The 26105-nt window shown below is 47.2% G+C and overlaps 1 pseudogene; it reads right to left on the bottom strand.

Annotated features, from left to right (window-relative positions):
- LOC101594558 overlaps positions 1-24748 on the bottom strand; it is an 82511-nt pseudogene extending 57763 nt beyond the window's left edge.
- Positions 24749-26105: the final 1357 nt, after the last annotated feature.

Raw genomic sequence — 26105 nt, 5'->3', positions numbered from 1 at the left:
CTTTAACCTAAGTAAAAACTCTAATAAGAAACTTTTTAACTCAATAACCAAAACCTCTAGAGTTGGTTAATTTCTTAATTCTTTCATATTTAAATAATTTTAAGTTGTGTAAAACATTTCAAATTTTTGCATGATACATAAATAATGGGGCTATCTAAATTTTAGTTAAGTTGCCAATGAAAAAATTTTTTAATTTTAATTTAAATTTAATTTAAATTTATTTATTTGAGAAAGAGAGAAATAGGCAGGCAGGGGGAGGAGAGAGAATGGGCATGCCAGGACCTTCAGCCACTGCAAACAAACTCCAGAAGTGTGCACTCCCTTGTGCATCTGGCTTACATGGGTCCTGGAGAATTGAACCTGGGTCCTTTGGCTTTGTAGGCAAGCACCCTAACGACTAATCCACTTCTCCAGTCCCCAAAAATGGTTTTTATACTTCCTACCTTACCTAAGCCAAATCAAGATGCCTTCTTGGGCTGGAGAGATTGCTTACTGGTTACAGGGCTTGCCTGCAAAGCCTAAGGACCCAGGTTCAATTCCCCAGGAAATAAGCCAGTTGCACAAAGTAGCGCATGCATCTGGAATTCATTTGCAGTGACTAGAAGCCCTGGCATGCCCATTCTTTCTCTCTCTCTCTCATAAATAAATAAAATATTTAAAAATTAAAAAAAGAATATCTTCTTCCCTTCTATGGACAAAATAGCCTTCCTCATTTATTGCCTAAGTTGGTTACTATTCTCAGTCTTATATATAATAGTCCTATTAAGTGTCATATGAAAATGTAATGTCAGATACAGACAGATTTATACTTCACTATATAAGACCCAGATCTAGTAAATTAATGTGTTTGAAGAGTTTCTTTCCTAATGGATCTGTTAATTATCTTTCTGTCCTAAAGAGCTAATTTCCTATCTATTCAGCCTTATCTATAACAGACCCTGTGAGTAAGTTGCCTAGCAATGTGGAACAACAGCTGCTGGCCATGTGCACGAAGTATAGCCTTATGCTTGACCAGGAAGGAAACCAAAGGCTGGAACTCCCAGAAGCCACGCCTGTGTTTCTAGAGCAGCAATAACTGAGTCCACCAAGTGTGGAAAGTTAAATGTTACAGGTCCAGAGCCAAAGTTATTTTGTGCTATATTAGCGTTTTTTTGTTTTGTTTTTTTTTTTTTGGTTTTTCAAGGTAGGGTCTCACTCTAGCCCAGGCTGACCTGGAGTTCACTATGTAGTCTCAGGGTGGCCTTGAACTCATGGCGATCCTCCTACCTCTGTCTCCCAAGTGCTGGGATTAAAGGCGTGCGCCACCACGCCTGGCTCTATATTAGCCTTTTTAAATGGCCAACTTATTATCTTTTTCTGTGTGTGGCTTGACATCTCTGACACACTCTTGGTTCTGGGTTATAGTTCTTCTAGACATAGTCTATTAAGTTAGACTTATACATGAGACCTTGCTTATTTCCTCTCATGTAAAACCCATTCTCTGTGTGCCAGGCTTCCTCGTGTTTAGTGAGATTTTCTTCTGCTTTCCAACATCGTGAGGATGAACACTTGTATGACAATGCCAGTTCTACCCTCAACTCACCTACTTAACTTACATAAACTGCTTAACAGATCCAATTCCAAATTGTTTCAAAAGTCCTTCAGAGTCTACTAGATAATACATTTTGCCACCCTTCCAATGATCATTGTAATTCTTTTATTTATTTCTTTATTTCTTTCTTTATTTATTTATTTAAGAGCAACAGACACAGAGAGAAAGACAGATAGAGGGAGAGAGAGAGAATGGGCACGCCAGGGCTTCCAGCCTCTGCAAACGAACTCCAGACGCGTGCGCCCCCTTGTGCATCTGGCTAACATGGGACCTGGGGAACCGAGCCTCGAACCGGGGTCCTTAGGCTTCACAAGCAAGCGCTTAACCGCTAAGCCATCTCTCCAGCCCTGTAATTCTTTTTTAAAGTGTTTATTTATTTGTATTGATTGTGAACTGTACTGTATGACCATATTGCATACTCATCATATGCCCATCTGTGGTGGTTTGATTCAGATGTCTTCCATAAACTTGAGCATTCTGAATGCTAGGTTCCCAACTAGTCGAGATTTGGGAATTAAAGCCTGCTGGAGGGCAGTGTACTGTTGGGGGCGGGCTTATGGATGTTATAGCCAGTTTCCTCATGCCAGTGTTTGGCACACTTGCCTGTTCCTGTTGTTCATCTGATGTTTGCCAAGAGGTGATGTGTACCCTCTGTTCATGCCATCATTTTCCATTGCCATGATGGAGTTTCCCCTCGAGTCTATAAGCCAAAATAAATCCATTTTTTCCCAAAAGCTGCTCTTGGCTGGGTGGTTTCTATCAGCAATGCAAACCTGAATGAAACAGTAATGTTGGTACCAAGAGTGGTGTTGCTGCTAGACACCTGACTGTGTGGCTTTGGCCTTTTGGAGCTGATTTTCAAGATGAATTTAGAAGGATTCAAAACCTTGTCCTAAGAGACACCTTGCAGTGCTATAAGTACAGCTTAATGGATTATTCTGGTCAGAGCTGCAAGACCTGAATGCAGTAAGAACTATTGTCTGTGAGGTTTGGCTTATGAGCGTGATAAAGAACTTTGCCTGCAGTGGGCTAGTAGCAGTCTGTGTGAGAGGCTTACTGTTATGTCTGTGTACTGAGAATTTGTGCAAGGTTGCTTTGAGTAGAAATGGACTGGTATGAGCAGAGGGATATGGCACAGAGAGAAACCTTTAGGCTGAAACTGCTGCCTGTTTAGCTGCAATTACATGAGAGATTGCAACCTTTGAGACAGGGCCACCTGATGTGCACTGGGGCAACAGGAAGAATGTAAACTCTTTTGAAGGGGCCTTAGTGCTCAAGGAGTGTCCTGTTTTTCAAAGTCTGCTTTATTTCCCCCTGGATTAACAATTAGGCACCCCACTTGGTATTATGGAGTGTAAGAAATGCAGGAAAGAGAGGGTCATTGAGTTTGCAATGCAGGCTTGTATTTTGGAAATGGCCATGGGCAGTGTGAAGCAGGTTTGATGGTTGCCTGCATAGAGACCCCATAGAGTGGTGAGGATTAACAATGGATTGCAGTGGAGACCCAGTGGAGATGCTGGGACCACAAGATGGCTGCTAAGGAGAGCTGCTGACCCTGGATAAACTGTTCCAGGACTGTGAGTAGCCTAGTTGGAGGGGCAGGATTAGAATTCTAGAGACTTGTTGCTGGTTAGAATTATTGGACTTGGAGATTCGTCACTGGCTAGAATTGTTGGACTTAAAGCTACAGAGTTTGATGTTTGCCCTGGTTGTTTTAAATCTTGTATTAGCTAAATGTTTCTTTGCTATGCTCAATGCCATCTTTTGCAGTATGAATGTTTGTTCTGTGCTATTATGGGTTTTTTGAGGTTATTTTTGATATTATGGCTCAGTTAAAAGACCTTGGATTATGGGGATGTATGAACATCATCAGAATTGATAAAAACTTTGGGGACTTTTAAAGTTGGATGAATGCATTACGTTTTACATTGTGCATGGTTATTAGTTTATAGGGAGTAGGTGTGGAATGTGGTGGTTTGATTCAGGTGTCCCCCATAGAATTAGGAGTTCTGAATGCTAGGCTCTCAGCTGATGGAGATTTAGGAATTAACGCTTCCTAGAGGCAGTGTATTGTTGGGTGCAGGCTTATGGGTGTTAGAGCCAGTTTCCCCTTGCCAGTGTTTGGCACACTCTCCTGTTCCTTCTGTCCACCTGATGTTGGCCAGGAGGTGATGTCCACCCTCTGCTCATGCCATCGTTTTTCCCTGCCATCGTGGAGCTTCCCCTCGAGCCTGGAAGCCAAAATAAACCCTTTTTTTTCTCCACAAATTGCTCTTGGTCAAGTGTTTTCAAGGAACCAATGCCAAACTGACCGCAACACCATCTTTTTGTTTTTGTTTTTTTTTGTTTTTGGTTTTCAAGGTAGGGTCTCAGTCTAACCCAGGCTGACCTGGAATTCACTATGTAGTCTCAAGGTGGCCTTGAACTCACAGCAATCCTCCTCCCTCTGCCTCCAGAATGCTGGGATTAAAGGCGTGTGATGCCACAATGGGCTGTAGATTATACTCTTCCCTCCCCCTCCCTCCAGCTACCATTCCACTGAGGGCCCTCCTCAGTGAGGTTTTTGTGATTTACTGTGGGGTCATGAATGCACCATCTTGATTCTTATATCCATAGTCCCCTCTCTAACCCATGTGTTAACTCAATTTATCCAGCCCCCCCCCATCCAACACGTCACATGGACTCATATAGGGATAATGTCCTCCTGATGCAGGAGTACAGATACCACCCCAAGATGGGGAGGCTTTCTGACCCCACAAACGCCCAATTCAACAGAAAGGCATTAAAATATGATCATGTCATTCTAAAACTTCCCGAGACACCCTCATCTCATTTTTCTGTAAAGTTATTTGTAAGGTTCAGAAGTGACCAAGGACCATGGAGACCACTCTGAGGCAACGATGGAAAGTTTTTATTTGGGGGAAAAACATGAGCTGTCAGGACTGACTCTCAAGAGCGGAGCCGTCAGTGTGGGGTTACAGACAGTGGGCTTACAGGTCTTCAGTTGGGGGAGGTGAGGAAGGGAAGGAATTTTGTTGTTGTTGTTGGGACAGTAAGTCTCTGTTCTTTACCTTAGCCATAGGGTGAGACCAGAACTGACCCAGTGAGAGATAAGGGGGCAGTAAATCTAGACCTGGAGCCTTGGGCAAGGGAGGGATAATGGCTGGGCAACTTCTTGAAGAATGTGGATGATTCACTTCTCTGTTGCCCTCTTGCTGTAACTCCATTTTGTCCTGACCTAACACTATCCATGTGTTCTTTTAAGAAGATATTTTATTTTTAAATATTTATTTATTTATTTGTGAGGGGAGGGCATGCTAGGGCCTACAGCCACTGCAAACAAACTCAAGTGTGCATCTGTTTTACGTAGGTTCTGGGGAGTCGAACCTAGGTCCTTAGGCTTTGCAGGCAAGTACCTCAATCACTTAGCCATCTCTCCAGCTGGACATGTTTTTTTTTTTTTTTTTTTGAGATAGGGTCTCACTCTGGTCCATGCTGACCTGGAATTAACTCTGTAGTCTCAGGATGGCCTTGAACTCACGGCGATCCTCCTACCTCTGCCTCCCAAGTGCTGGGATTAAAGGCGTGCGCCACCACGCCCGGCTGTTTTATTTGTTTTAATAAGCAAAAAGTCTGAAAACGTTAAGGTTTCAAGAAAGCTATCTTTCATGCCTGCCCTCTTCCAACAGGTGTACCCAGGACCAGACTAGGTCCTATCTGCCACCAAAGAAATTGACTAAGCCTTGCTGTTCCCAGGGATCTGAGAGTTCACTCTTTTATTTTGGACCCCGCCATTTCTCTTTTGGGGTTCTGTAGCTTCCTTCCTCTTTGTTTCAGATCCTGTCAGTCTCTCCTGGTGTTAAATAAAATCTCAGGCTCAAGAAACTGTTTCACTCCTCTTTTGCTGACCCCGAATCTGATACCTGACACTAACTGAATGTCTTCTGACCTTGGCTCCTGCTTGTATTCTGATTATGACAATTGTTTCAGATATAGACATATTTTATCTCAAGATGGAGATGTCAAGAGAAAAGGTAGAAATGTTACCATTCTGGCAGTAATGAGATATTCTAAAGAGTCACATGTCTCTTCCTTTGGCTATCAGACTATTTAGATATCAGACCCCAAGAAATCAGAATTTTACCACAAATTTCATACTGGGAGAAGGAAAAGTCTGAGGGCCTGGTATCCACCAGAGAGGATCTTTTCTTCCGGAAAGAGATTTCACACAGTGCTGACAAGTTGTTAGACCACCTTGCAGGGAAGACAGGCAGGAAAAAGAAATGGACAGGACCACACCTTGACTGAGACTGGGTGGCTATGTGTGGCAGTCAGCCTTACGGTCGTTGGGATGAACTTCGAAACCATGCAGAGTTATGGAGGAAAGCATTTATTGAAGCTTACAAATGGAGGGGAAGTTCCATAATGGCAGAGTTGGTCCACTTGTATAGATCCAACCAGAAAATTAAAAAAAAAAAAAAAAAAAAGCCAAAAGCCACCACTGACACCACCATAAGCAAACACATTTCACAAACCCCAGGCAAGGCTCAAAAACTTTGTACATCTTAGGCTGGAATTCAGATCCTCCCTCAAACATACCTTGGGGCTGGACTCTAGGATACCAGCCAAAATGATACCTTCTCCAGCCCAGGGACTAGAGATCTAAATTATAAGCTTTAATAAACTCCTGAATCAACTGGGGGACATCTACTCAAACCACCACACTATGCATGCCTTTGGCCCTTTATTTAAACCTAAACCTTACATTAAGAAGCCCAAGATGGGGCTGGAGAGATGGCTTAGCGGTTAAGCGCTTGCCTGTGAAGCCTAAGGACCCCGGTTCGAGGCTCGATTCCCCAGGTCCCATGTTAGCCAGATGCACAAGGGGGCGCACGCGTCTGGAGTTCGTTTGCAGAGGCTGGAAGCCCTGGTGCGCCCATTCTCTCTCTCTCCCTCTATCTGTCTTTCTCTCTGTGTCTGTCACTCTCAAATAAATAAATAAATAAAATTTTTTTTGAAAAAGCCCAAGATGAGGCTGGAGAGATGGCTTAGCAGTTAAGCACTTGCCTGTGAAGCCTAAGGACCCCAGTTTGAAGCTCAATTCCCCAGGACCCACGTTAGCCAGATGCACAAGGGGACGCATGCATCTGGAGTTCCTTTGCAGTGGCTGGAGGCCCTGGCGCGCCCATTCTCTCTCTCTCTCTCTATCTGTCTATCTATCTGCCTCTTTCTCTCCCTGTCACTTTCAAATAAATAAATAAATAAATAAAATAATTTTTTAAAAAAAGAAGCCCAAGATGAACTTAGGGCATCAGTGGACCTCCTTGTTGCTCCCCTCCATGTGGTCACAATAAATAAAAATATTTTCCTGGGGTCGGGGAGATGGCTCAGTGATTAAAGGCACTTGCTTGCAAAACCTGATGGCCCAGGTTTGATTTCCCAGCACCCATGTAAAGTCAGATGCACAATGTAACACATATGTCTGGAGTTCATTTGCAGTGGCAAGAGGCCCTTGTTCTCTCTATCTCTTATAAATAAATAAAATAAAAATATTTTTTTAGAGTTGGGTTTAGTGGCACACACCTTTAATTACAACACTTGTGAGGCTGAGGTAGGAGGATCTCTGTGAGTTTGAGGCCAGCCTGAGACCACACAGTGAATTCCAGGTCAGCCTGGGCTAGAGTGAGACCCTGCCTTGAAAAACATTTTATTTTAGTGGGCTGGGGAGATAGTTCAATGGCTAAAAGCGCTTGCTTGCAAAGCCTGATGGCTTAGGTTTGATTCTGCAGTACCCAAGCAAAAGCCAGATGCACAAAGTAGCACGTGTGTCTGGAGTTCATTTGCTGTGGCAAGAGGCTGTAGTGTCCCCATTCTTGTTCATTCTTTCCCTCTCTCCCTCTCCTCCTGCAAATAAATAAATAATTTAAAAAATATGTTTTACTGCTTTAAAAAATATATTTTAGCCAGGCGTGGTGGTGCATGCCTTTAATCCCAGCACTCAGAAGGAGGATTGCCGTGAGTTCCAGGCCACCTTGAGACTACATAGTGAATTCCAGGTTAGTCTGAGCTAGAGTGATACCTTACCTTGAAAAACTAAAAAACAAAACTGTATATATATATAAAATTTTGATTTATTTATATATTTGAGGGAGAGAAAGAAAGAGAGAGAAAGAATGGGCCTTCAGCCCCTGCAAATGAACTCTAGACACATGCGCCACCTTGTGCATCTGGCTTACGTGGGTCCTGGGGAATTGAATCTCGGTCCTTTGGCTTTGTAGGGAAGCACCTTAACTGTTAAGCCACCTTTCCAGCCCCATTTTTCTGCTTTTTACTATTAATTTGTCTCTTTAATTGGTTATTGAGGCTGGGTGGTTCAGTCTACCTTGTTAGATTGCCAGGGACCAGGCTCTGACCCTCACAACTCTGGTAAGAGGGGTGCGCCGGCCTTCCACACCCCATCTGACCCAATCAGTGCTGATGAGGAAGTCCTTGGAGCCAGGGTCCTGCCTGTGCTCTCTACTCCTCTCTGTTCCATGCAACAGTCACAGTGGTGCTGGGAGGATCCAGATCCAGGAACACCACCCTGTAATGTGAAGTTCATGAGGTACAAAGTGAAGCAGAACTCATGTGGGTGAGGAGTCCTAAAAGTGGGTTTCCAAGGACAGGATGGGGTCAGTGACTGCAAGAAAACCCTGCAGACTCCAGGGTGCTCACATGCTTTTGAGGTAATCCAAGGTTATAGACATGTGCAAAAACTAAAAGCACTGGTTTGGAGGGATGGCTTAATGGTTAAGGTGCTTGCCTGCGAAGCCTAAGGACCCAGGTTCGATGCCCCAGTAGCCACATAAGCCAGATACACAAAGTGTCGCATGCTTCTGGGGTTTATTTGCAGAGGCATTCTCTTGGTCTGTCTCTCTGCTCTTTCTATGTCTTTGCTTGCAAATAAATAAATACTTAAAAATTTTAAGAAAACGTAAAAGCACCAAGCACCTATAATTACAACACTGTATTGCATGTGAGTTACATCTCAATAGAAAGAAGTGGGGGTGTGGAATCCCGCACTCTGCTTGAAGAGTGCATTTCTCATGTAGCAAGAAAATTTAAACGTTTTGCTCATTCCTTCCCACCTTCCTTTTCCTGACTGCTACTACCTCAGCAGCTCTGATAACAATGGGCCAGGGCAGAAGCTGTGAGTGCCTTGGGGTAGAGGGGAGCAGAGCATTGGCTATGAGGCTGTGTGGGAGGTGTGGGTGGCGCATGGGGTGGCTAGAAGGCCAGAAAACATTGAAAGAGACTTGAGAGGAAATTGATGAATGGGAAGTAAAAAAGTTTCCTTACGCCCAGAGTAGATTCTGTGGCTGGGGAGAAGGAAAGTGGGGTGATTTGAATGTAAATGTCCTCCATAGCCTCCCGGAGTTTTGATTAGGATTAAGCTTCCTACTTAAGTCTTCAGCAAGCAGAGGCCTCCTGCAGAGGGCACGTCCCTGGGGGTGGACCTTGAATGCAGCCCAGGGTGTGTGTTCAGAGTCAGCTTGCGCTTGCTGGCGGGGCTGTTGTCTCTTTGCTGTGGCTGTTTGATGAAGTGAGCCAGCTTCTTCCATCAATGAAGGAGTTCCCATGGAATCTGTGGGCCTGAAATAAACCCTTTCCTCCCATTAGCTGCTTCTGGCTGGATGTTTGTCCCAGCATAGAGACAGTAACTGCCACGGAAGGATAGGACTTCCCAAAGAGCCCTGCTCAGGCTGGCATCTGGGAAGGATCCCAGTACCTGGGGGATGAGGAAGGGACGTCTCACCTCAAGAGTCCAAGCTTTAGGGGAAGAGTGTGCCAAGAGCCACAGGCTACTATGGACTTGATCTCAAACCCCTGTCTGTGGACTAAATCCAGGCTGCTCACCACTCCAAAGCCAATGTGGTGGAGATGAGAGTTGGTGGGCAGGAGCCAAGTGTAGTTGTGGGCTGGGCCTGAAAACGGCCATCCGAGAGGCTCACAGCCGCAGAGGGCTTTTACAGGGAAGGACAGGAGAGAGCAGAGCAGAAGCCTGTGTGCTGAGCGGAATTTTCATCATCCTTGGTGTGTTTTCTCCTTTGTCTTTCTTTAATATTTTTATTTATTTGTTTGTTTAAGAGGGAGGTTGGATGAATGGGTATGCCAGGGCCTCTAGACACTGCAAATGAACTCCAGATGCACGCACCACCATCTGGCTTACGTGGGTTCTGGGGAATTGAATGTGGGTCCTTAGGCTTTGCCCGCTTATGCCTTAATTTATAAACCAACTCTCCAGCCCTCCTTTTTCCTTCTTTTCTGGAGCCTCCCTGTGGAGCCAGCCTCCCGGGGCTGGCTCCTGTAGTTCTTTTTACACAGACAGATTACTTTTCTGTGAGTTAAAGCTCCCAGCAATTGACATGCTTTGTGTTAGCTGATGCAGAGAACTAAAATGAAGGATGAGTGTTCCAAGGGTCACCAGATGTACTGGATTATGTAAATCTAAAGAGAATTTAGCAGTTAACATGTGAACTATTTAGTGGAGTTTTTGTTTTTATTTTTATTTATTTATTATTAAAGAAAAAGAGAGAGGATGAGAATGGGCACTCCAGGTTCTCCAGCCACTGCAAACAAACCCCAGCTGCACACGCCACCACGTGCATCTGGCTTAAGTGGGATCTGGAAAATCCAACCTGGGTCCTTAGGCTTTGCAGGCAAGTACCTCAACCACTAAGCCATCTCTCCAGTCCTAGTGGGGCTTCTCTTCAGATATCAGGCAAAACAAAAGCAATGTAAAGGAATAGAGGAAGGGGCAATAATATCTAAGAAGGAAAAAAGGAATTACAGCCAAGGATAACTCCAAGGCAGTGTCCCTGTTTGCTGACCTGGGGTCAGACACAGCCTTGGGACAGCATGGCTGGTTGATGGCAAAATGAGCCATCATCTTGGTTCCAAAGGACAGAGCCCAGGGAAGGAGTGAAACGAGTCAGCACCCATCTAAGCAGGGCTGAAGACAGTGCTCAGTAAAGACACCTGGATATAGACGGAGTGAAGTGAGCTGTGTCAGTTCCAGGACCAGCATGTTGTAGCTGAGGAAACCCTCGATCCAGTCAGTCTTCTCCTCTGAGACTAGATGTTGCATCATAACAACATAGCTAGTCAGGGTCGCTAGTTCCTGGGAGAGACAATTAAGTCTTTGACTCTCCTAGTTTGTTATTCATGAGTCTCTGGGCTCACTGGAGTCCACGCTAATGAGATGGTTCGAGGCGGGCCATGGGCCTGAAGAACATCATGATGAAAACTGGGTCTTTTGAGCCACATGATTCAATCAGTCAAGCCTGAAGAACGAGACCGTAATAAGAGCTCTGGATATGAAAGCCCAGGGAGGCTTGGACGGCCCCAGTGTGGGGCAGGAAAGCAAGATATTACTGGGGTTGTTAGGTCAGAGCCTTCTAAGGCCCTGACTGTCCGATCTTGGACTGATACAACACTTGCTATTGACCCTGTAGCCAAAGATGACTGGTTTTCTAAAACTTTTTTATTGACTTCTATTATAGACAATAAACCATGATAATTCTCTCCCCTCCCCCACTCTCCCCTTCACAAATCCACTTTCCATCGTATCCCCTCCCCATCTCAATTAGTCTCTCTTTCATTTTGATATCATCCAGAGATGACTATTTTGAAACAACCTATGTAACCTTCCTCCTTTTACCTTTAAAAATCATCATCCTTTTTCCCATCCTTGGATATGCCTAAAGTCATCACCACAGGCTTCACACGACTGAATTCACCTGTAACCCCAAATGAAATCCCCTCTGGAAGAATATCTATCAATAAGCATCGACAGCCCCTTCCTGAGTTGGCCAAGCATGCTGCAAAGCCCGAGGAGGTCATGAGACCTCACCCACCCAAGTTTACAGCCAGTCAGTGGGAAGTGCAGGTGGTCTGGGGACCCTCTGAACTTTCTCAGCTCTTACTGAGAACTACATTAGCTGCTTTGTTCATCACTGTGACCAAGTATCTGCCAAGAAGCAATTTAAGGGAGAAAGTATTCATTTTTGGCTCATTGTCTGAGAGGGTGCAGTCCCACTATGGGGGAGGGGAGGCATGGTGGCGGAAGCAATTGTGTGCGTGGTAGTGGGAGCGGAAGGTGGTTTGCTCATGTCTGAACAGGAAGCAGAGAGAGACCTCAGGCTGGAGCAGAGACTGGGCTACAGCCCTTAAGGCTTGCCCCCTCCTAAGGAGGCTCTGACCTCCCCAAACAGCATCACCAGCCGGAAACCAAGTGTTCGAAAGCATGAGCCGGTCACACTCAAACCCTAACGGGAAGCATGGCACCCATGATGTCTCACACAACTCCAGGTGGGGTGTCAGGACTGAATCGTCACACACGACTTGAGTTTGAAATGGAATATTTAGAAACCTGGGCAGAAACATGCCTGTGAAAGAAATCCCAGATCTGTTTAGGAAAGAATTTTTTTTTAAATTTTATTTATTTATTTATTTATTTGAGAGCGACAGACACAGAGAGAAAGACAGATAGAGGGAGAGAGAGAGAATGGGCGCGCCAGGGCTTCCAGCCTCTGCAAACGAACTCCAGACGCGTGCGCCCCCTTGTACATCTGGCTAACGTGGGACCTGGGGAACCGAGCCTCGAACCAGGGTCCTTAGGCTTCACAGGCAAGCGCTTAACCGCTAAGCCATCTCTCCAGCCCAGGAAAGAATTTTAAACTCAGGGAAATTCCACATTGCTGATGTAGATCAAAACAATAACATTTATGTTTTTTGTGCTAAGTTCAGAAATATACACCTTTTGGCTGGGGAAATGGTTCAGTGATTAAGAGTGCTTGCTGCTTCAGCATAAGGTCTTCAGTCAGACTTCCAAGTTCAACTCCCCAAGCCCTGCATACAACGCTGGGCATGGCCACTCATGTCTGTAACCCCAATTCATGGAGAATCACTGTGCTCAATGACTGCCAGAAGTTCCAGGTTGAGGGAGACTCTATCTCAAGGGAAGAAATACATGGATAAGGGACAAGAGAAGGACATCCGATGGTTTCCTCTGGCATCCAAAGTCATGTGTAGGGTACGGATAATTGCTTACATGCAACACCCACACATCACAGACACCACACCACACACATACTCTACACACATATGCAAAAAATAATAATAATAGAAGAAATATGCACCTTTGGCATTTTAAGAACTTTCTAAGTTTAAGAGAATTTGGCATATTTGAGTGCTTATATCACACTTCTGATTCTGATTTTAAGTAAGCCCTTGAGTTATTGATTTTGATCTGTGATTGCAAGCTGAAATCTTATTAAGTTGGTAAACAGCTTTTGCATATTTAAAAGTCACTATAATTGTACATTTAGTATATCTGATTTATCAGAATCAGGTAAGGATGTGGGAAGATTTGTTAGTCAGATAATTGGAAAACTTAGAAAACTGAATATAATAAATTTTGATTGCAGCTTAAAATGTTTAAAAGAGTTTAATTAACTAAGTAAGTAAATAGCACAAACATTAATCAAACTTCCCCTTAAACATGATTGTTAAAATTGGCTGGATCTATTCATAGAATAAGATTTTTAAGTTGTGTTTGAAAGCTTGAACTATGGAAGGGAAAATGAGGCGCTGCAGTTTGGTAGGGATGAAGTTTCAGTTACACAAGGCAAATACATTCTAGAGACTCAGTGCTCGATATTGTAACTGTGGTTAAAAATACCAACGCATAGCCGGCCGTGGTGGTGCATGCCTTTAATCCCAGCATTAAGAAGGCAGAGGAACGCCATGAGTTCGAGGCCACCCTGAGACTCCATAGTGAATTCCAGGTCAGTCTAAGCTAGAGTGAAACCCTACCTCGAAAAACCAAAAAACAAACAAACAAAAACAACACCACCAACAAAAAAACATGTACAGGGGCTGAGCAAAGAATATAGAAATACAGAAAAAAGAGAGACAGATAGAGGACAGAGATACAGAAGAAGAGAGAGATGTTTTGGTAACAGGGTAGATTTTATGCCATTAAGAGGACAGATCTCATGTGAAGTGTTTACCACACTAAAAAGAAGGAGGGAAAAATGTAAGAAAAACCAGGTCTTTTAAAAAAAATAATAATTTAATTAATTTGTTTGAGAGAGAGAGAGAGAAATAGTCAGGGGGAGAGAGAGAGAGAAAGGGAGAGGGAGAGAGTAGGCACTCCAGGGCCTCTAGCCACTGCAAACAAACTCCACATGCATGTTCCCCCTTGGGCATCTGGCTTACATGGGTCCTGGGAAATTGAACCCGGGTCCTTTAGCTTTGCGGGCAGGTACCTTAACCGTTAAGCCATCTCTCCAGCCCAAAAAACCAGGTCATCAAAAGCAACTTTAAAAATCAGTTTCTGTAAAGCCTGACCTCTGCTCAAAAGCTGAGGGCTGGAAGTGCCATCAGGGCTGGACCAGAGATATGCTCCTACTCTGCCCTCATAGCGCTCCCCTCTGCCCCTCTCAGGAGGGCAGAACCTGCCCTGGATTCCCAGGACACTGCGAGTTCCCCTAGGCCTCACTCTCAGTTCGTAGGGAGACCTGCAAGCAGCAGATGTCCTAGGTGTGGGGCTGCCTCATCCACACGGACCCTCTGGCTTTGTTCTGTGCTCCTGGCGCGGCAGGAACAGTGTTCTGTGGCTACCGTGGCCCCTGCAATGGCTGTGGCTAGTGTAGGCCTCTGTGAGGTTCAGAGAAAGGAACCGCACCTCTGCGGCTGGGGAGATGGCTCAGTACATAAGAGTTCTTGAGGTTCAAGCATGAGGACCTTAGTTCCAACCCCAGCACCCAGGCCTGTAACCCCAGCACTGAGGGAGGAAGAGACCTGGGCTCCTCGAAAGCCAGTCTGATTGGAAAACTGGAGTACTCCAAGTTTAGTGAGAGACTCTGTCTCAGGGAAACAAGGCAGAATAGTGATAGAGGAAGGTGCTCAACGTCTTCCTCTGGCCTCCACACCTATGCACAGGGGACGTGCACCTCTGAGCACACACACACACACACACACACACACACACCACATATACTACACACACATCCAAACAGAAAAGAAGGGCTGGAGAGATGGCTTAGCAGTTAAGACACTTGCCTGCGAAGCCTAAGGACCGAGGCTCTATTCCCAAAGACCCACGTAAGCCAGATGCACAAGGTGGCACATAAGTCTGGAGGCCCTGGCAAGTCCATTCTCTCTCTGTCTGTCACTCTCTCCCATAAGTAAAGAAATAAAATATTTTTTTAAAAAAAGAGAAGGTAGCAAAAAGAGAAAGGAAACATCATACCCTGGGACTTTCCAGTCTCTTCCTTTGCCCTTCCCTCCCATTGCTGCCTCTACCCTAGATAAACTCCCTTGCAGTGAACAAGTGGTTTGCAACCTGTTACCATCGTTATCTGTCACTGCTGGTTGGCTTCACAGTAGTGGCTCTTAGGATGTTGTAGTCTCCATCCCTTCCCCCTCTGCCTGTGCCCTTGGCAGGAATATTTTCAATGCCACTGTGACTCCGTGACGCCTGGCTTGAGGCTGGGGAAGAGCCGAGCGTCTCACCACCCCACAGCTGGTTGTGGGTCGTTGTACGCTCACCAGGAAGTACGAGACAGAAGCAGCTTCAAGGCTCACCAGGGGGTGAACGGTCCATCATGGCTGGGAGGGAGGGCAGATCAGGAAGCACAGACCAGGCACAGCCAGGAGAGAACCCTCAAGGCCTGCCCCATCCCCCCACCCACCCCAGGGACCCATTTCCTCCAACTAGGCCCTGAACCTGCCCAAACAGTGCCACCAGCTGGCAAGCGAAATATTCAAACACATGACCCTGTGGGGGAATACTGAATATTTAGGAAACCGGAAACCATATAGTTGAAGTTCACAGTCACCTGGGGTGGCCTGCGTTCACCCTAGAGTTCTCCCGGGGGGACGGTGTAAGACAGTCTGTTGGGGCATAGGGAGAAATATCAGAGCTCCCATTTATACATTTTAAAAAATGTTATTTATTTATTTGCAAGGAGAGAGAGAGAATGGGCATGTCAGGGCCTCTAGCCACTGCGAACAAACTCCAGACGCATGTGCAGATGTTTGTGCATCGGCTTTATGTGGGTGCTGGGGAACTGAACCTGGGTCGTTAGGCTTTGCAGGTAAGCACCTTAACTGCTGAGCCATCTCTCCAGCCCCCATTTATACACTTTTAAGCTCATTTCTGTGTGTGTGTGTCTCCCCTGCAGAGAGGGGGGTTGAGGGTGCGTGTGGCCACACCCAGCTGCTTGCGTGACATCTGATTGTAACCGGCAGGCTCGGCCCCTGTGCCTTCATGCTGTGTGCTTCACCACTGAGCCATCTCTCGAGCCCTAAGCTCATTCTTAAATTCTATTTCTTGAATATATGTTTTAATCACACAATAATCTTTTGATATCCAAGGGGCTCAGGTTCCAGGACCTCTCCACATACCAAAATCTAGGATGCCCAAGTCCCTTATAGAAAATGACAGCGCATTTGCATACAGCTTGCACACGCCCTCCCTTAAACCCCAACTCAAGTCTGGGTGACTTATGATGCCTGATACAAGGCTGTGCTACGAAGTAGTTGTCATGCTGTGTGTAAAGAAAACAATGCCAAAAACGTAGTCTGTGCATATCCAGTACAGATGCAGTTTTCTTCTTGATACTTTTCTTGTGTCTATGTGTGTGAGAGATGTGTGGGGGTGCACCTGCACCCATGTGTGTCTGTGGAGGCCACAGGCTGACATCAAGTGTCTCCCTTGATCGCTTTTCTCTTTATAGCCTGTGGCAGTGTCTCCCGCCTGTGCTCAGAGCTGACTGTTCAGCTTGTCCAGCTAGCTGAATAGACAGGATTCCCTGTCTTTACCGCCGAAATGCTGGGATTACAGGTGGCAGCTGTCCCCACCCGGTCTTGATTTGAACTCTGGACCTCACTCTTGTGTGGCAAGTGCTTTGCCAACTGGGGCCATCTCTCTAGCCCCTCTCCTGGATATTTCTTTTTTCTTTCTTTTTTGTTTTGTCTTTCAAGGTAGGGTCTCACTCTAGCTAGCCCAGGCTGACCTGGAATTCACTATGTAGTCTCAGGGTGGCCTTCTACCTCTGTCTCCCAAATGTTGGGATTAAAGGCGTGGATCATGCCCAGCTTCTATTCTTGTTTTTTTTTTTTTTTTTTTTTCTTTTTGGATTCTGTATATTTTCAAGTCATAGTTGGCTGGATCTGTGAACCTCGTGGCTCCTGAGGGCTGACTGCTTAATGAACCGAAGTAAATGTTTATAAATAATACACAAAATAGTAGTAGTAGCAATAATGCTTTAAAATACTTTACTTGGAATGACACTGAGTGAAGAGAGGTTCACACCGTTCTAATAAACAAGCATTTATTGATCACCTGCTGCATGCATGGATGGCACAAGATGCTGCAGGAATTTAAAGACAGCGCATCTTAGCCCACAGCAGAGTAGTCAGAAAAGCCAGCTCTGAGCCACGGCGGACAGAGCAATCATCACTCTTGTCACACACCGCCACATCAAGAGCCACACACGGCTCAACCAGAAAACGACCTGCAGCCTACCTGGGGGAAATGAGCAGAAGTGAGTCTGAATGGAAGTCTGCAAATGACTAAGTGCAGAAGAAAATACTGGCTTGTAACAAGCACTGTGTGGTCAGCATGCCTGGAGGTCCAGCCTCCACCATGAGGCTAGCCAAGGGTAGTCATGTGCTGAGGGGGGTGCGGGGCAGAGCGCAGGAGTCACAAGCCCATGGCCTGGAGCCGGCGGTTTGCCTACAAGCATGCTTGCCTGTGGAGACCCAGGGAGTGACACGGGGACTTAAAGGATCGAGAAGCCCATGTGTTCCGATCTACAATGAGTCCTAGAAATGCTGCTGCCAGAACGGGCTGAGGGGCTATGGCTGGTATGAGAAAAGGAAGTGGGAAGAGGCCGGGGTGTAGCTCCGTGTGGGAGCACCTGCCTAGCAGGCGTCTGCTCTGAGTCCCATCCCAGCAAACAAAGGAGAACAAAACAAAAGGAAGGGAGAAAGAAAGAAAGAAGAGAGAAGAGAAAAAATGCAATTGCATCTACAGGCCTGTCTCTGGAAGACCAGATGCAGGTGTGGGGAGGGGATCCAGATAGGGTCTTGGTGGGGGGGGAGCAGAGCCGCGGGCAAGCTGGAACAGACCCAGGCTGGGGTCCAGAGCACTTGCTCCCTGTCTTTGAGGAACCGCAGAACTTTCTTCAGCCTGAATTTCCTTGTTGGGTACTAAGAACACCAACCCCTTAAGACCCTGTGGCTGCTGGCCAGCATGTTGACATCCTTTGCGCCACCCCGTGCTATCCCTTCTTGAGGGTTTCCAGGCTCCAGACTTGCTACCCCAAGCATCACACACGTATTATGTTGGAGACGAGGAGATGAGCCCTGAACAGATCTTTGCCCTGAAATAACCTCTGCCCTGAGATAACTTCTGCCCTGAGCAACTTCCGACCTTTCCTCATCCTCCCACCCTGCCATACCTAACTGATTCCATCCCCTCACCCTAACTAATTAACCACACCTAACTAATTAACATCCTGCCTGGTGACTGCAGAGACCTGAGAACTATACCGTGAATTCTTGGAATAACTGCAAACTGTCCTAGGCCAAAGGCCAAGAAGATTCTGTAACTTTCCACCACCTGCCTCCTCCAGCCCCCCCCCCACCCAAGACCCTAACCCTAACCCTTAAAAAGGCCGCTGTGGCTCAATAAAATTGGACTCTTGACAAGTGTACATTTGCTTGAGTCTCTTCCTCTCTCTCGCCCATCTTATTTCAGGTTGGGGTCCTCCTTGCCCCCACGAATAACGAGGTCCCGTGGGTCGGGACAGTATTACCCAGGAATCCTGCACCACAGCTGCCCAAGGGCCCTGTCTCTCTCACTCCCTCTCTCTCTCTCTCTCTCCCTCTCTTTCCGCCTCTCTGTTTCCAGCGACTGGAAGCAAGGCTTAAAGAAGTCATCTGCCCCAAGTCACACTGTGACAATCAAGGTTCCCTTCACATTGTCCCCCTCCCCAGTCTTCCCTTTCCCACCAATGGTGAAACAGCGATCATCAGTGCTGCCTGGGCTCCTGCCGTGTGTCGGAAAGCCCCTGCTCACACAGCACTGAGCCCACCTCAGGGGTACCCCAAAGCACTGCACTCCCGAGGGAGTAGGTGCCTCTGTGCTCGCTCGCTCTCCCCACGGGTTGCTGCTGGCTGTCCTACATCAGTCCTCTGAGCCTCGGGCAAAAGTATAGGGCTTCCTGGGGCTCTGCAGCACTGTGGACCTCAGCGCTGTGCTGGACAGAGATCGCCAGGTGGCTCCTGACCCTGAGGGGAAGGACAGAGGTTCACACAACCTCAGAGGAGACTTTCCCCCTATTCTCTCTGAATTTAAAAAAAAAAAAAAAAAAAAAAAGGCAAGACGCACACAGCTCCCACGAGCTCAGACTCCTTCTGGTGGCTCCCAGCTACTCTGATACCTGAACTTCACAGAGAGCCTAGAACTCTGCAAACCAGGCACAACTACCAAGAGCTCAGAGCGTGCTGTCAGGAGCAGCTCCACCCTCGCGTGTTGCTCCAGGCAGGCGGGAGTCTGGACCTCTCTGCCTTGGAGGGAGGGGGTAGCTGAGCTTTCGATTGCCCATGGGGCAGCAGTAGGAGTGAGGCTAACTCAAAGCTCTGGAGACTGAGTCCTGGCAGTGATCTGGAGTTTGGAGTTTCTCTCCACCTTGGGGGACCGGCTTTGAATTTAGGCTGGATCCTATCACTCCACCATCTCCACGGGGGGGGGGGGGGGGAATCACCGGAGACCCTGGAGGAGGCCAAGGGTTTGTAATTCACCTGCTGTCTGCCATGTGGACCCACTGTTGGTCACATGTTACAGGCAGAGCACAGGGTGACAGTGGGGCTTGGGAAGGTGCCCAGAATGAAGAAAGAAAGGACACTTCAGAGATGCTGGCCCCAGAGGAGAGTGAGGGGCACAGGTTGTGGGTTATAGAGAAGGGCATCTGGCTGTGTCCTGGCGTTCACCTTAGCCAGTGCCTCATTCATTCCTGCATGCATGCACGTACTTATTCACAAACATTCACTGAGCTCTTAACAAAAGATGTGTCTAGAAAATAGCCCTTCTTTAAAGGTTAATGTGAAGCCCCACCACACGTATGCACATGCACACATAAGCACCCTCAGGTGCACAGGGCTTGGTGGACATGTACCCATAAGTCCAGTGCTGAGAGGCGAGACAGGAGGCCTTGGGGTTCACTGGCTTAGCTACTCTAGCTACATTGATAAGCTCCAGATTCAGTAAGAGACCCTGTCTCAAACAATAAAGCAGAGAGCAATTAAGAAATTTACCCGGGCTGGAGAGACGGCTTAGTGGTTAAGCACTTGCCTGTGACGCCTAAGGACCCTGGTTCAAGGCTCGATTCCCCAGGACCCATGTTAGCCAGATGTACAAGGAGGCACATGCGCCTGGAGTTCATTTGCAGTGGCTGGAGGCCCTGGCGTGCCCATTCTCTCTCTGTCTCTATCTGCCTCTTTCTTTCTCTGTCACTTTCAAATAAATAAATAAAAATAATTTAAAAAAAAAAAGAAATTTACCCAACGTCGACCCCTGGTCTCCTCATGCGTGCTTACATATGTGCACGTGCACCTGAGTACACATTTGCACACACATGCCAGTGAAGCAATGTGGGTTCCTGGTTCTTGCTCTGGGCTGGCCGAGGTACCCTGAAGACCCAAAGGCATCTCAAGCAACCGTGGAGACCAAAGTTGTGCGTGTGTAACTAGAGAAAGAATCACTCCCTCCCAGGATTCCATTCCGGTGAACCGTTCTCTGTTTATTGTCAGGGAAAATGGATTTATAAGCATCTGAGGACAGGAAGAGGACCTTAAGGGGATTGGTGGATTTAAAGATTGCTAGTCTATGGGGACATTCCTTCCAGCATGTAGGCAATGGTGGGTCAGGTGATCTAGGGTCTCAGGGGGATGGGCTGTGAGAAGGTGTCGGCTGATAAGTAGTTTCCTAGGCAACTGGCCAAAAGCCACAGAGTTATGGTTAAAGCTTGAGTCTGATCTGAAAGTCCAGGTATCCCATGGTCAGAGAGGGAGTGGCCTTACTTCCTGCCAATCTTGGGGTCTAGGATTTTGTCCAGGGATCTAGGCTCACTGCGACCCCCAAGAATGGGGGGAGGATCCTGTCTCACTGCAACCCCCAAGGATGGGGTAGGAGCTCCACTGCTGGTTCATCCCAGATATGACCGAGGTTCAGGCTGTTGCAACCCCTCCATAGCCTGGGGCCTTTGTGTCAGACAGTTTAGGTTTGCTTTAACCCAGGGCCCTGCCAATGCCCGACAAGGCAAGGCAAGAGAAAGAAACAAAGGGGCTGGGGAGATGGCTCAGTGGTTAAAAGTGCTTGCATTCAAAGCCTGCTGGCCAGGGCTTAATTCCCTGATCACCATGTAAAGCCAGATGCACAATGTGGCACATGCATCTGGAGTTATTTGCAGCGGCTGGAGGCCTAAACACACTCATTTTCATTCTCTCTCCTTACAAATAAATCGATATACATATATATATATATATATATATATATATATATATATATATATATATATACATATATGGTTTTTTGAGGTAGAGTCTTCCTCTAGCCCAGGCTGAACTGGAATTCACTATGTAGTCTCAGACTGACTTCAAACTTACTGCAATCCTCCTACATCTGCCTCCAGAGTGCTGAGATTAAAGGTGTGCACAATCATGCCTGGTTAAAATATTGTTTAAAACATTTTTTATTTATTTGAGAGAGAAAGAGGCAGATATGTATATGTATATACATAGATAGATAGATAGATAGATAGATAGATAGATAGATAGATGATAGATAGATAGGAGAGAGAGAGAGAGAGAATTGGCACACCAAGGCCTTCAGCCACTATAGACAAACTCCAGATGCATGTGCCACCTTGCGCATCTGGCCTATGTGGGTCCTGGGGAATCGAACCTGGGTCCTTTGGCTTTGCAGGTAAGTGCTTTAACTGTTAAACCACCTCTCCAGCCCTAAAATGTTTTTAAAAATTAAGATAAGAGGGTGGGAAGATTGTAAGAGCCTCAGGCTGGGTAGGAATAGCCTGAGACACTGTGTTTTCCCCATCTCTGCAGAGACTGACTGTGACCTCTTGGTCCCCACAATGAATACCAATAACCCACAGAAAAAGACCTTCAGCAGAGTTGGAGCGTTGGAGAGGGGATCTAAGAGTACAACTGTTTTACAACAAAAGCAATAAATACCCTGGCGCGCCCATTCTCTCTCTCTCCCTCTATCTGTCTTTCACTCTGTGTCTGTTGCTCTCAAATAAATAAATAAAAAATGAACAAAAAAATATTTTTTAAAAAAGCAATAAATAATTTAAAAAATAGCAATAATAAGAAGAAACAAAAGCATCCAAATCGAAAAGAAATAAAAGTGTATGCACATATGTATGCACACATATACCACATATACAAAATTAAAATACAAATACTGAATATAAATCTAACAGAATACTTGCAGGTTATTTATATTGAAACGATAACACATAGAGTAAATAAGCCAAAGAAAACTTAAATAAATGGACAGAACTAGGGTTAAGATGACAGTTTCCCGAAACTCAGTCCCTTTGATCTGGCACCCTCCTGAAGAGTGTGGAAAGGCCTGGCTATACTAGGTGGCCGTGGAACAGAGCTCAGGGACATAAGTTTGAATTTTCAATGCTGGCAGGATGTGCTCTTTGTGTGAGAACAAAAATCAAAATCCTCTAATAGGCATGTGTATAGTGAAAACCCCAGCTTCTTTCCGAAAGCTTTCCTGGGGTGAGTTGGTATACTCACAAGGAGCTGTCGCCAGCCAAGACTCAGCCTGTGCACCAGGCCTGACAGCAGAGACTCCTGGGGCTGGAAATGGAGCTCAGTTGGTAGAGTGTTTGTCTAGCATGCATGAAGTCCTGGGCTTCGTCCCCAGCGCCTCTTTAAACCAGGTGTGCTGGACTGCATCTTTAACCCCAGCCCTCTGGAAGTGGAAGCAGGAAAATCGAGATTATTGAGGCTTGAGGTTATCTTCAGCTACATATCAAGTTCCAGGACAGCCTGAGACATATGAGACCCTATCTTGAAAACAAAAAAAAGACTCTCTAAAAATAAAGATTAAAATAAGATGGGCATGGTGGTGCACGCCTCTAATCCCAGCACTCGGGAGGCAGAAGTAAGAGGATCGCTGTGAGTTCCAGGCCACACTGAGACTACATAGTGAATTCCAGGTCAGCATGGTCTAGACTGATACATTACCTAGAAAAAGCAAAGAAACAAAACAAAACAACAACAACAAAACCCCAAAGATTAAAATTTAAAAATAAAAAATCCTCCTAGTTTGAGCTCAAATCCATTGTCGCTTATGGAGTGAGTGACCATGGCAAGTTTTGTCTCTTTTCCTAGCCTTATCATATGGGTAGAGGAATGGTTTGACATAGGCAAAATATTCCTCGCCTAAAAGCCAGAACAGAAGTTAGTTTGCTTTATATGCTTCGTCCCATGAACATGCTTGTTGTCATTTTTACTATTGTGAAAATAAGCAAAGACCAGCCAGATGGGTGAACTAAATCTGTTTATTCACAATCTGGAGTGGCCACCCTCACTTATGTGCGTTAGACAGAGACTCAAAGGCAAGTCCTGGATGGAGAAAGCTTCGCAGTGCGCAAGGGAGACCACTGAGGCGGTCTTGGCTTGGGCGAGCCGTGGAAACCCCCTCGTCAGTGGTAGATGCAATTTCTCTAGCTGGTCCAAAATTGGGGGGAGGGGACCGGGATGGACTGGCAGTTACTGACCGAGTCCTGATTGCGTGGAGCCAAGGGCTGCAGGGTCTCAGTCCCTCGCCGCAGACTGCAGGGAGTCCTAATGTCCCTTTCCAGTCCAGTCACCTTGTAGCCTGCCGTGGTCCCCCGGGGAAGGTCCAAGGGCTGACCTCCTATTGCAGTGCCGACGCTGACCTGCAGGGGGCGTGGTTCGGGGTGTGGCCGCGCTGGGCCTCGGGTCGCCGTCGCCGCTGCGGGGCGTAGACGTGGTCCCTGCACCCCTGGCCGCGCTGCTCCCGCGCGGACGCCCGGGTGCGGTGCTCCCGGAGCTCGGCCACTACGTGAGCTGGAGCGGTCTGAGAACTGGCTCCCGCGCGGTTCAGCGTGGCTCCTCCTGCGAGGTGTGGCGGGGATGCTCTGGGGATCTGGATGCAGCGGAGGACAGGGTGCGGCTGGAGGAGGCGCGCGTGACTGATCTCCCCGGGTTCTACTATCCCAGGAGCCCACGTGCCAAAGGTGCCCTCTGCCAAAGGTTGCTGGACGCTAAGCCCGCAGCCGCCAGAGGGCCTCAAGTTAACAGCCAACGGGGAGAGGAGGCTCCCTCCTTGTCTCCTTCCTGGAGGCTTTTCCGTCAAGTGGCAGGAAGTTTGTGTCCTGTTTCAGCCCCTAGATTTTACCCCAAACAGGAAAATTCTTACACTTTTCTTCTCTTCGTCCTTCTCTTTCCCCCTCCCTCTCCCTTCCTTGTGACAGTTTCGTATAACCCTGGCTGGCCCCAAACTCCCTAGGTAGCAGAGAATGGTCTGCTCCATCTCTCGAGTATTGGGTTCACAGGCAATATGGCCACTGCACCCAAACAATGCTTCTTACTTTTTCTTTTAATTTTTAAATTTTATTTATGGGACAAAAAGAGAGAGAGAGAGAGAGAGAGAGAGCAAGTGAGTGTATAGGTGCACCAGGGCCTCTTGCCGCTGCAAACCACACATACGCCACTACAATGTGAGCATTTGCCACTTTGTGCATCTGGGTTTATGTGAGTTCTGGGCGGTGGAAGCTGGGTCAGCAGGCTTTGCATACAAGTGCCTTTAATTCTTACAAACCAATTTAAAAAAAAGGGCTGGTGGGCTGCTCAGTGGCAGGAGTAGCTCGGTAGCAGGACCTGCGCCCGGCCCGGGTGAGGCTGGACTGGACTTCAGCACACGGGCAAGCAAACGATGAGACCAACAAACCCAGGGGCAAAGGCCGTCTCGGTGTCAATCCTGTTTTCACTGGACGTGTTTTTGCAATTTCCTCCTGTTTGTAAGTTCTGAGTCATGGGAGTTGATAGCAACGTTCTGTGGAAGACATCTTATTCTGAAGTCCAGTTGACGGAAAGAAAACCTTGACATAAATTACAGTAGTGGCCTGTAGACAGGAGGGAAGTGAGGCTGCGAAGGACAGACTTCCACCAGTGTTGCCCGGGCCCAGAGCTCAGCCTATACTGGTGTCTTTCTTTGGCCTTTTCTGATGTCTGGACAGTTTGGTTAACCTGAACCGTATTCATCTACGTGCTGTGAGGTCAGTTCAATGTCTGCCCTTTACAAGCAGGAAAACAGAGGCTTGGTAACAGCCGTGTGGTCACCCTGCCCATAGTGACAGAGCCCATGTTTGTACCCAGGACAGCTGGCTCTGGGTTTGCCATGCGCTCCCACCAGAGTCCTGGTCTCTCAGGCCTCATGCCAACAAGGGTGAAACAACTGCTGTCATCTGCCGTTTTGTGCCCATGGATGGCCAGGCTTTCAACCACCTGGTGCTGGCTGACTCGTGTGTCTCTGTGCTGCATTGTCTGGTGCCCCAGAGAGACCCTGGGGGCTACAGCATGAGGGAAGGCACCTCTGCCCAGGGGCCCAGGGGCGGGAGTCCTCTTCTGAGACAAAGATGGCCAACTGCTCCTTTGCTGGTGTCCCCAAGTGGAGGGAGCTGGCAGTGTGCAACGTGGCTGTCACTGTCCTCCCTGGCAGAGTTAGGGGAGTGCTGGTCACTGAAGCAGGAAATGGTCATGACCAGCTTCCCTCCAGGATGAGGCCTCTGGAATTTTCCATTCTCCCTTCAGTAGTGCAGTGGGGAGTGGTCAGCAGGGCCAAGGTGCTGAGGGTCTCAGAAGCACGTCTCCTTCATCCCAGCACTGCCAGCCTGGGGCTTTTCTCCTTCTTGGACCAAGTGCCTTCACCCGCCCCATACCACTGCCCAGGATAAGGATGGAAAGTCAGATCCTAGGGGGCAGCAAGAGCTGCTGATGCAGGAACATGAAGTCGAGGTCTTCATGACAAGCCCTGGGGCAGAGGGTTCTATGGTGACCACAGAGAAAGCCCAGAGGTGCCGGAGTTCCTGGTTGGAAGTCCTGTCAGATGAGAAGTCCTAAGGTCTAGCTGTCCCCAGGGTCCAGGGGTACCTGGCAGGAGGCCCTGCAATCAGGTGAACAGGGAAGGGTAGGGGCCTCACAGTCAGCGATCCAAGGCCACTTTATGTCTTTCCATCGTGATGGGTTCATCTGGCCCTTGGGATGAGGGACACACGCCCTTAGGTTGGCCACTCTCAGTGTTGAAGGTTCAAGCCTTCAAGAGCAGCATTTGTTTTCTGAGCTGATTGTTCCAGAAGCAAGAGGAGGCATGCATCCTGCAAGAGAAGTATGC

This window comes from Jaculus jaculus, chromosome 1 (assembly GCF_020740685.1).
Source record: "Jaculus jaculus isolate mJacJac1 chromosome 1, mJacJac1.mat.Y.cur, whole genome shotgun sequence".
NCBI classification, from domain to species: Eukaryota; Metazoa; Chordata; class Mammalia; order Rodentia; family Dipodidae; genus Jaculus; species Jaculus jaculus.
Note: the sequence above shows the minus strand (reverse complement) of the source record. Positions and strands in the feature narration are given on the sequence as shown.